Source organism: Nilaparvata lugens, unplaced genomic scaffold, assembly GCF_014356525.2.
Source record: "Nilaparvata lugens isolate BPH unplaced genomic scaffold, ASM1435652v1 scaffold7877, whole genome shotgun sequence".
Lineage (NCBI taxonomy): Eukaryota > Metazoa > Arthropoda > Insecta > Hemiptera > Delphacidae > Nilaparvata > Nilaparvata lugens.
In genome coordinates, this window is record NW_024093624.1 from 2,410 (window position 1) to 10,958 (window position 8,549).

The 8,549-nt window shown below is 34.7% G+C and overlaps 1 long non-coding RNA gene across 1 annotated transcript; it reads right to left on the reverse strand.

Moving 5' to 3' along the window:
• Positions 1–275: 275 nt before the first annotated feature.
• LOC120349007 lies at positions 276–8,042 on the reverse strand. The gene is made up of 3 exons (XR_005570270.1): positions 7,908–8,042; positions 6,995–7,134; positions 276–494 (listed from the first exon to the last, which is right to left on the reverse strand). It is a non-coding gene; the product is annotated as an uncharacterized LOC120349007 (long non-coding RNA).
• Positions 8,043–8,549: the final 507 nt, after the last annotated feature.

Below are 8,549 nucleotides of genomic sequence, written 5' to 3' on the forward strand. Positions count from 1 at the left end.
TGTAATAAATATTTTTTATATTTTCACAAATACTCAAGTCTGCAAGTCGTCATTTTAGTGTCAAAACTTGATTGAACATAATTTAGCAGTTAGTAATGAATAGAGAAATTCAAGCTGATTTTTTGTTCGAAGCCTTTCGCTGATGACATAGCTTGCTAGACGAGGATGTGTGTACACACATGTTCAACACACTTGTCCTTGGCCACCCTTGAGAATCGTTTATAAATACTAGTTTTTAATTTTTATCTATAATTTATTTAGTAATAAGTACCGTAATGAATTATGAATTTATACTTTTGTCAGCACTTACCTCGTATGCTTTGCTCATGAGTTGTACAACCCCCGGAGCTCCATGACACCACTGTACTAATCGATCGTTGTTTCGGCTTCCAATCGATGACGGAAAATTGCCAGACCATATTGCAAGCACAGTATAAAATTCAACGTCGGTTTCACCAGGCTTACAACTCGTCTTCAGTCAAATGATCTTTCGCCTAGAGCAAAAAACAGGATTCGCTATACACAATAAAATTACAGGGTTTTCAATTTAAAACAGAACCTGTTACTCATTAGCTTGAACTAGATGTAATATTTTGAAAATTGCATATATTTAACTAGTAGTTCTGTGAACAGTAGACCTCGCGCAGTTATCCGAGTAATCCTGTCTGTATGTCGTGTCAGCGAGATATCGGTGTGAAAACGGCTAATGGCTGTTGGGTTGTTGTATCAAAATGCTAACAACAAAAGCTAATCTCCTTCAAGACATACTGGCAACAGGACAGCCCGAGTTAAATGCACAAAAATTTCGAGATACAATAATTGTTATTTTAGTTATTAATTGCATGCGTTATTGCACGCAATCAATAGTTCATTTAATAGTGCATAAAAATTGCATTCAATGAGCCATCAAATTTTGAGTCTACACAGCAGCTGATTTTTACCAAGTTACATTGAGATATTGAATTGCATACGTCATGGCATGCAATTTATAATCCACTCGCAGCTGATTTTGATGAATAATTCTATAGTCTGATTTTTACTCTAATATTGGCGTATGAAGGAGGCTCCTTTTTCCTTTTATATAATCCTTGAAATGCAAAGTTTCCAAAAACCTTGTGTATACGTCGACGCGCAATTTGAAAAGGAACATACCTGTCAAATTTCATGAAAATCTATTACCGCGTTTCGCCGTAAATACGCAACATATAAACATTTAAACATAAGAGAAATGCCAAACCGTCGACTTGAATCTTAGACCTCACTTCGCTCGGTCAATGAAAAGGGTTAAATACTGCTTCTAATGTTGGTATAACTGGAGCTGGAGTAGGGATGGCTACTTATTCCTTGTGCTTAGGATAGCAGTTGAAATAGTGATGGTCAAGCATTTACGTTTGAACGTTGTCATAGGAATATGCAGCAGAAATTTTCCGATGTAAGGATCATTTCAACAGGATTGTGGCCACCACGATCCTCTGATCTGTCAAGCCTTGTCTTTTTTGTCAGCTACTAGAAATAACTGGAGCAATAACTGGTTCACTGGAGCAATCCTCTTACCCTACAGGAATTGATGACAAACATTACCAATGAATAGACGGAGAAAATCTGAAAAAATGGCCAGGAACAAGGTGAAACGTGTTGAAAATGCATCATTAAAATGGATGGACAACATTTTCAACATCTGCTGTAATTTCGTAATTTAAGGGCCGGTTCCGAGCTCTGGATTCAGCTAAGTTCCAGCATAGAGAAACAATAGCGTAAGTAGATATCCCATGGTATAGGGAATTTATGACGAAACTTTTACTGTTATCTCAAGCCAGTTACTGTCGATTATTGTAAATTTTTACTGTTTTGTTGGGGTGAGAGTGTGTGAACGGCACAATTTGAGATACTACAGCGTCACACAGCTGCATAGGAAGAACTACGTGAACTATCGGCTTGGGATAACAGTAAAAGTTGCGACATAAACGCCCTATACCATGGGATATCTACTTATGCTATCGTTTCTCTTTGGTTCTAGACTTTAAACAGCTGGAGTCAGAAAATTGGCTTTCCAACAGAGGCGTAGTCACAGTCCACGTTTAAATTAAATTTCAAAAAACTAAAAATTGAAAACAAAATAAATTAAAGAGAACATAGTGTAAAGTTTTAGCTATATTGGATTATTTAGGAATGTTTCATTTCGTCAAGGAAAAACGTTTCCAATTATAGAAATGAGAAAATAAAGATTATAATAAAAGCTACGACTACGCCCACAGCCACCTCTAATACAAGGCCGCGGCCTACGATATTGCAACGTCGCAGTGTAGGCCTACAATCTAATACATGATTGGTGAATAAGATCAGTTGGTATTTTTAAAAATCTTCTTCACTAATCATGTATTAGATTCTAGGCCTACATTGCAATATCGTAGGCCGCGGCCTTGTATTAGAGGTGACTATGCTACGTCCCGTTTCGGTAAGCCAATTTTCTAACTAGTGAAAAAATCTCCCCTGGGCTGTATGCTTCAAGACAAATGTCGAATAAATGCATAACTATGAAAACTCTTTATCACTCATTAAACACTCCCATCTGACCTATGGTCTATGCATTTACGGAGCCACAACCAAGAGTAATCTTGATAGAATTCTCATTCAACAGAAGAAAGCACTAAGAATAATGATGAATTTTAAAAGACTGGACTCTGTGAAACTTTTTTTTCGCAGCTTGGCATTCTTACAGTTACGGGCAATATTTATTTATTTATTTATTCATATACAAATACAATCCAGGTAAAACCAACAGGCGTTCGCCGCAAAACTGCTTTAAACTTAATTGGAATACACCGTCTAGAAGTTATGTAAAAATAGAACATAGTATAGAAAGAATTTGATGTTATGTATGTTAGGAATTACCCTGCAGAAGAACTACGAAATGAGACTCATGGCTATTGTACTAGATTTGAAAGGATAACGGAAGGCACAGGTTAGATTTTTTTAAGAAAAAGACGCACTACATGGGAATGAAATACTTCACAAAGCTCCCTTTAGGATTACAGGCAATAGAGAACATCAAAAAATTAAGTATAAAACTCAAGGAGTACTTGTGTCTCTACACCCTACAAGAGTTTATAGATCACACTGTCGGTTTGTGACTGTTGTTTATCACTGTTATTTCTGTAGAGGTTTCAGACTGTTTTATACTACTTAATCAGTTTATTTCCATATCAAGCAAGATTACAAGATTAAAACCGTCAGTTTTTCCTAATCTCTAAATTTTTTTAAAAGAAACATATACACTATACAGTACAAAGAAAAAGTATAAAATATAAAGAATATATTATATAATATACAATATCATATAGTAATATGATTGATATTAGTAGTCACGAATACTATCGGCCTGTCTCCCAAATCTTTCTTGAGATCTTCATTGGTTGCTTTCAGGGATTTGATGTGCTATGGAAATTTATTGAAAAATATGACCCCTTTAATAAATGGGTCATTCTTGTTAGTTTTTTATTACCCTTATCCTGTGTATGTCACTTGAAGCAGTAAATTTATGTGAATTCGTGGATGAAGATTATGGTTTTATTTATTATGTAGAGAGCATAAACTGTCAATATTTATAGTTTTGAAATGTAGTTCTACAAGAGTCTTTTTGTAGTTCTACAAAAGTCAAAGAGACTTTTTATGTTATGTTTATGTTATATTTACTGTTCCTAATGCACCTGTACATCCTATTATATTGAGCGAGCAATTTCTGTATTTTTATATATTTATATCTCTGGTTATTTATGTTCAACGGTCTCGAAAACCGCTCTAATGATTTTCAAGAAATTTGGAACATAATAATATGTTTATGATAAAAAATTCGATTGCACTAGGTCTCATCCTTGGGAGAACACGCTGAACGACATTTAAAAGGATAATTCATCCTTGGCTGAAACAGCTGTGAATAGTAAAAAAGTGAGTGAGCGAGTGAGTATGTAAAAAATCAAAATATCGCATTCCCGAATATTCATAAGATGACATATAGCCAGCTGTGAATATAAACACGACCATTTTAGAGAATTGTGTTCTGTTTATCAATAAATAAAAATAACGAGCGAAGCTCGGTGCCCCGATATTAATTATGAATAAAGACATATCAAATCAAATCAAAACTCCAGCTGTTTAAAGTCTAGAACTTATAGTCAAGTCAACGAAAGGTTATAGAGGGAAAAGTTGGGAAGACAATATTTGACCCCGCAGTTCTGTTTATGGTAGTAAGGAGGTAAACATATCAAAAGTCCCCACCCCTACAGCCTGTGCTAATGGGGTGGGTGTGGATTAAAGGTACCGATTTTTGGTTTCTCGCAAAAACTCAAAAACTATGTATTTAAGGACTTGATTGTCATATAACAAATTAAAGCTTACATAATTTTCTACAATATTCATCCCACAACTTTCTTTATATCTCCTCTAGTTTTCGAGATATCCGCTCTTGAAGGTGTAACATTTTTGAGAAAAAAAAACACGTTTGCCACCAATTTTTTTCTATTTTGGTCTTATAACTAGGGAGATATAAAGAAAGTTGTAGAAAATATTGTAGAAAATTATGTAAGCTTTAATTTGTTATATGACAATCAAGACCTCAAGATACATAGTTTTGAGTTTAATGCGAGAATCCAAAATCGGTACCTTTAAACACCCCACCCCCTTAAACACAGGGGGTAGGGGTGGGGACTTTTGATATTTTACCTCCTTACTACCCTAAACAGAACTGCGGGGTCAAAAATTGTCTTCCCAACTTTTCCCTCTATACCCTTTTTTGAGCATTCATTGCCTGGACTATTAGCTAAATCTCGAGCTCGGAAACCGGCCAAGTGTTTGTCAATAAGTTGTTATTTACACACTGAACTAAGAGTGGGTTCTGTTTTATATTCAACTCTGTACAATAAATTAAAATTACTAAAAATACAATAATAGAAAATAAAGAATAATTATACAAGAATAGATTAACAAATTTCAAGACCCCGTTTTATGTTTTACTAGCAGGTAACCCATGCTTTGCACAGGGGAAACTTTTGTGTTGTAAAATGCAATTTCTCATGACCAGGAAACATAAAAAATCGAGTAATTATTTATTTTGTCAGGATTACGTAGAATAATCTTCATCGGAGTTGAAATTTTTCAGAAAAAAAGAAAAAAGTTTCATCGGTTTCGAGCCTGCCACCTTTGATTCATAAGCCTTGCGTGCTACCAAAAGTGAACGTAAATTTCCGTCCATAAATATCGGCGCTATACCATAGAGAAACAATAGCGTAAGCTATTGTTTACGCTATGTTTCTCTATGGCTATACGTTCAAAATATTACATTGTTCTAATGGAGATCAATCGTGTAGGGCCGACTGCTACCACGCACTCTTAAGCTAAGGAGTCACTTGGCGAAAGCTATTTGGTTGCGCTTTTCTTGTTGCGTGAACTTGATTCGCAAATTGGATAAATTCGTTTTAACTATTAAATTGAATACTGATTGATAATTAGCAATGATAATGAGCCTACATCCTTGGTAGCTTCAGAGTCGTTATGTAAAATTACAAATAAACAGTTGGTTAGTTCACTAGTGATAATGTATCGTGTATTTCCTATTCCAATGAGATTTTAAGCCAATCATTGGCTTATTGACCGAGCAAAGTGGGGTCTAAGATTCAAGTCGACGGTTTTGCATTTATCTTTATATTTATGTTCCGCATTTACAGCGAAACGCAGCAATAGATTTTCATGAAATTTGACAGTTATGTTCCTTTTTGAATTTCGCATCGACGTATACATACGGTTATTTGAAATTTTGCATTTTAAGGATAATACAAAACGAAAAGGAGTCTCATTTGAACGCCAATTTTACCGTAAAAATCAGACTTTAGAATTATTCATCATAAATCAGCTGTCTAGTAGACTATAATACTACACCCGTTCAAAAACATCGAACATCTTGAAAATGTATCTTTCCATCAACGTTGGTAGACAATGTCTACAAAGACCTTAAAGATGCATAGACTCACATGCAGCGCTAGTGTCGTACTTGGAATTGAAATCGGCTATTGAGGGGGCAACCTATAAGATTATTACATACCAATGCCTTTGTAATCTATGATATTACAATATATAGATATAATATCTCGTGCTAAAATACCCCAATGGCGGCCTTCAAGTAATTTCAAGTTATCATTGGGAAGGCATAGGCATTGTGGGTCTATATCTCATTAAGGTCTTCGGTTGTCTACTAGCTTTGTCTTTCCATAAGCTGAGGCCATGATTCTAGTTTGGAGTTTAGAGTTATTGATAGGAAACTTTTTTTACATTTTTTTTTAATATGATGATCAAAATTGCAACAAATATTACCGGATTGAAAAGAAATTGATTTCTAAAATCATGAAAAGTGAGAAATAAAGTTTGTAGGAAATCAGCATTATGATAGTTTATTTTGTTAATTTCAACACCGATTTTTCGCCAACACGACAACACAGAATGTTCTCTAATGGGTTGATTGGATTGGCGTATCGACGGCAGCCAGACTTGATACAGCGTTCACACTCACATTCCGGGACGAAACGTCGCGGTACAATGTGACAGAAAGCTCTATGTTTATTTAGAATTTTTTCTAGACATTTTAAATTGATAAATAATTATACATTGAATTTTGAGAAAACATAACAACAGGTCAATGTAACTTACTGAGCGCGAGGTCTACTGTTCACAGAACTACTAGTACTTTTCATTTCCACTTCGCAGCCCCCAATAATTCTCACCACTGGCCCACCCAACTGTTCAGGTTATGCGCCGCCACTGAGCCAATACCTTCCTTTATAATAATATAAATAGATGAAACGCATTCATGAACTTTATACTTTTATAAAAATAATAGTATACCCCAGCAGCAGCTGTGCATTGTATAAATTCTTATTTCAAAACCTTTTAATTGTTTTGAAGAAGCAATGAACTGGTTATTTATCAATTTATTTATTGTACTTACCAACAGAAGAACATAAAGTATGCCAGCAATCCCATGCGCACCTCCCAAATAGTTTTTTCCATGCCATTCATACTCTAATGGGACCTCACTTCCCCGTTTTCGGCTAGATCTTGTCCTGAGGCCAGTATTGCTGTAATAACCTAAACAGAAATCAATATTTATAGAACTGAAGACGATAAAATAAATTATTTTAAACAGAAAGAACAATCAAAATTACGAACCGAAGGTTCAAGTACACATTACAACTTATACTTCTATGAAATTTATCATCTACTATGAAAAACCATGCAAGTCGATCTTGATCCATATATTTCAATACTTTGTTGCACTATTTTAATGAGATTTACTTTATAAGTCAGTAGGAATGATAGTAGCATAGTTGCCATTTTCTTTTTCCATCTCCTTCTCTAGTAAGCTGTGATTCAAGTCATCCTTCAAGTGATTCAAGTTTTATCATATCTGATAAAATATTATTCGACGATTCTTGTTAATAATTACTTATTTATTTGTTAATACAATAATTACAAATCATATGAATATGATCAGGAAATAACAACAGGCATACCTAGCCCAAACTATTCTGTTCCCAAATTTCGATAATGATCCTTGTTAATAATTTCTTAATTCTTGTAATAATTTAGCAAGAAAATATGAAATTCATTATTCAATACTACATTTTCATAATCGAATTAATTTATTGATAGCCTACAAGCGATTTAACAACAGTGCGGAGTTGGAAGAGGATTTAGCTCGAAGCGTTTTGCAGTGATCACTGATCACAGCTGTGATGACAAAACAATGTAGTGAACTGTGAATGGGCATGCTCATTCAACTGTTAGTGGCCAGCTTAAGAGCCAATAACATGTAGATTAATATATCACCTAATAATAACAGCATACTAAGAGTTATTTACCTTTCTTATGACGGTATCATCGATGGCTATATCCGTGTGCTTCTTTATGAACAGTAAAGCGTACAAATAGCCAGCTCTGCCATACAGCATTTCATCGGAATATCGATCGATTTGCAAACAGCTCCGTGCTTTGAAATGAGCCTGAAAATGCGATTCATAATTAATTATAGTATGGAGTTTATTAATTTAATGACAATTCTACACTGAAAATATAAGACACAATGCAGAATTTCCGAAGATATACTCACAGGAGAAATTAAAAAAAATTAGAGCGTCTTGGCCAGTACGTCCATAAAGCATCCCACCTCCACATGCATATTGAACCACTACCTAAAAATGAACCACACTAATAAAAATTCGTTGATTTCAGCTGATCATATCAGCTAGTGTTTTTATTGGTGTAGGAGCCCTACCTGTGCTGACGTCACACGAATGCACTACGGCTTTGTTTACGGAGGTAGTGATTGAACGCGCGATATTGAAAATGTAGATAAAAGTGACACATAACCTAGCTACATGTAGACTGTTGATATAATTAGAATTGGAACCGTTTTGGGCGTAAGCCAGTAGTACTCTTCTGAAAGTTATGTGATATTATATTATGAAAGTTGAATGATATTATAGTGAGGTCCATGTTATAAT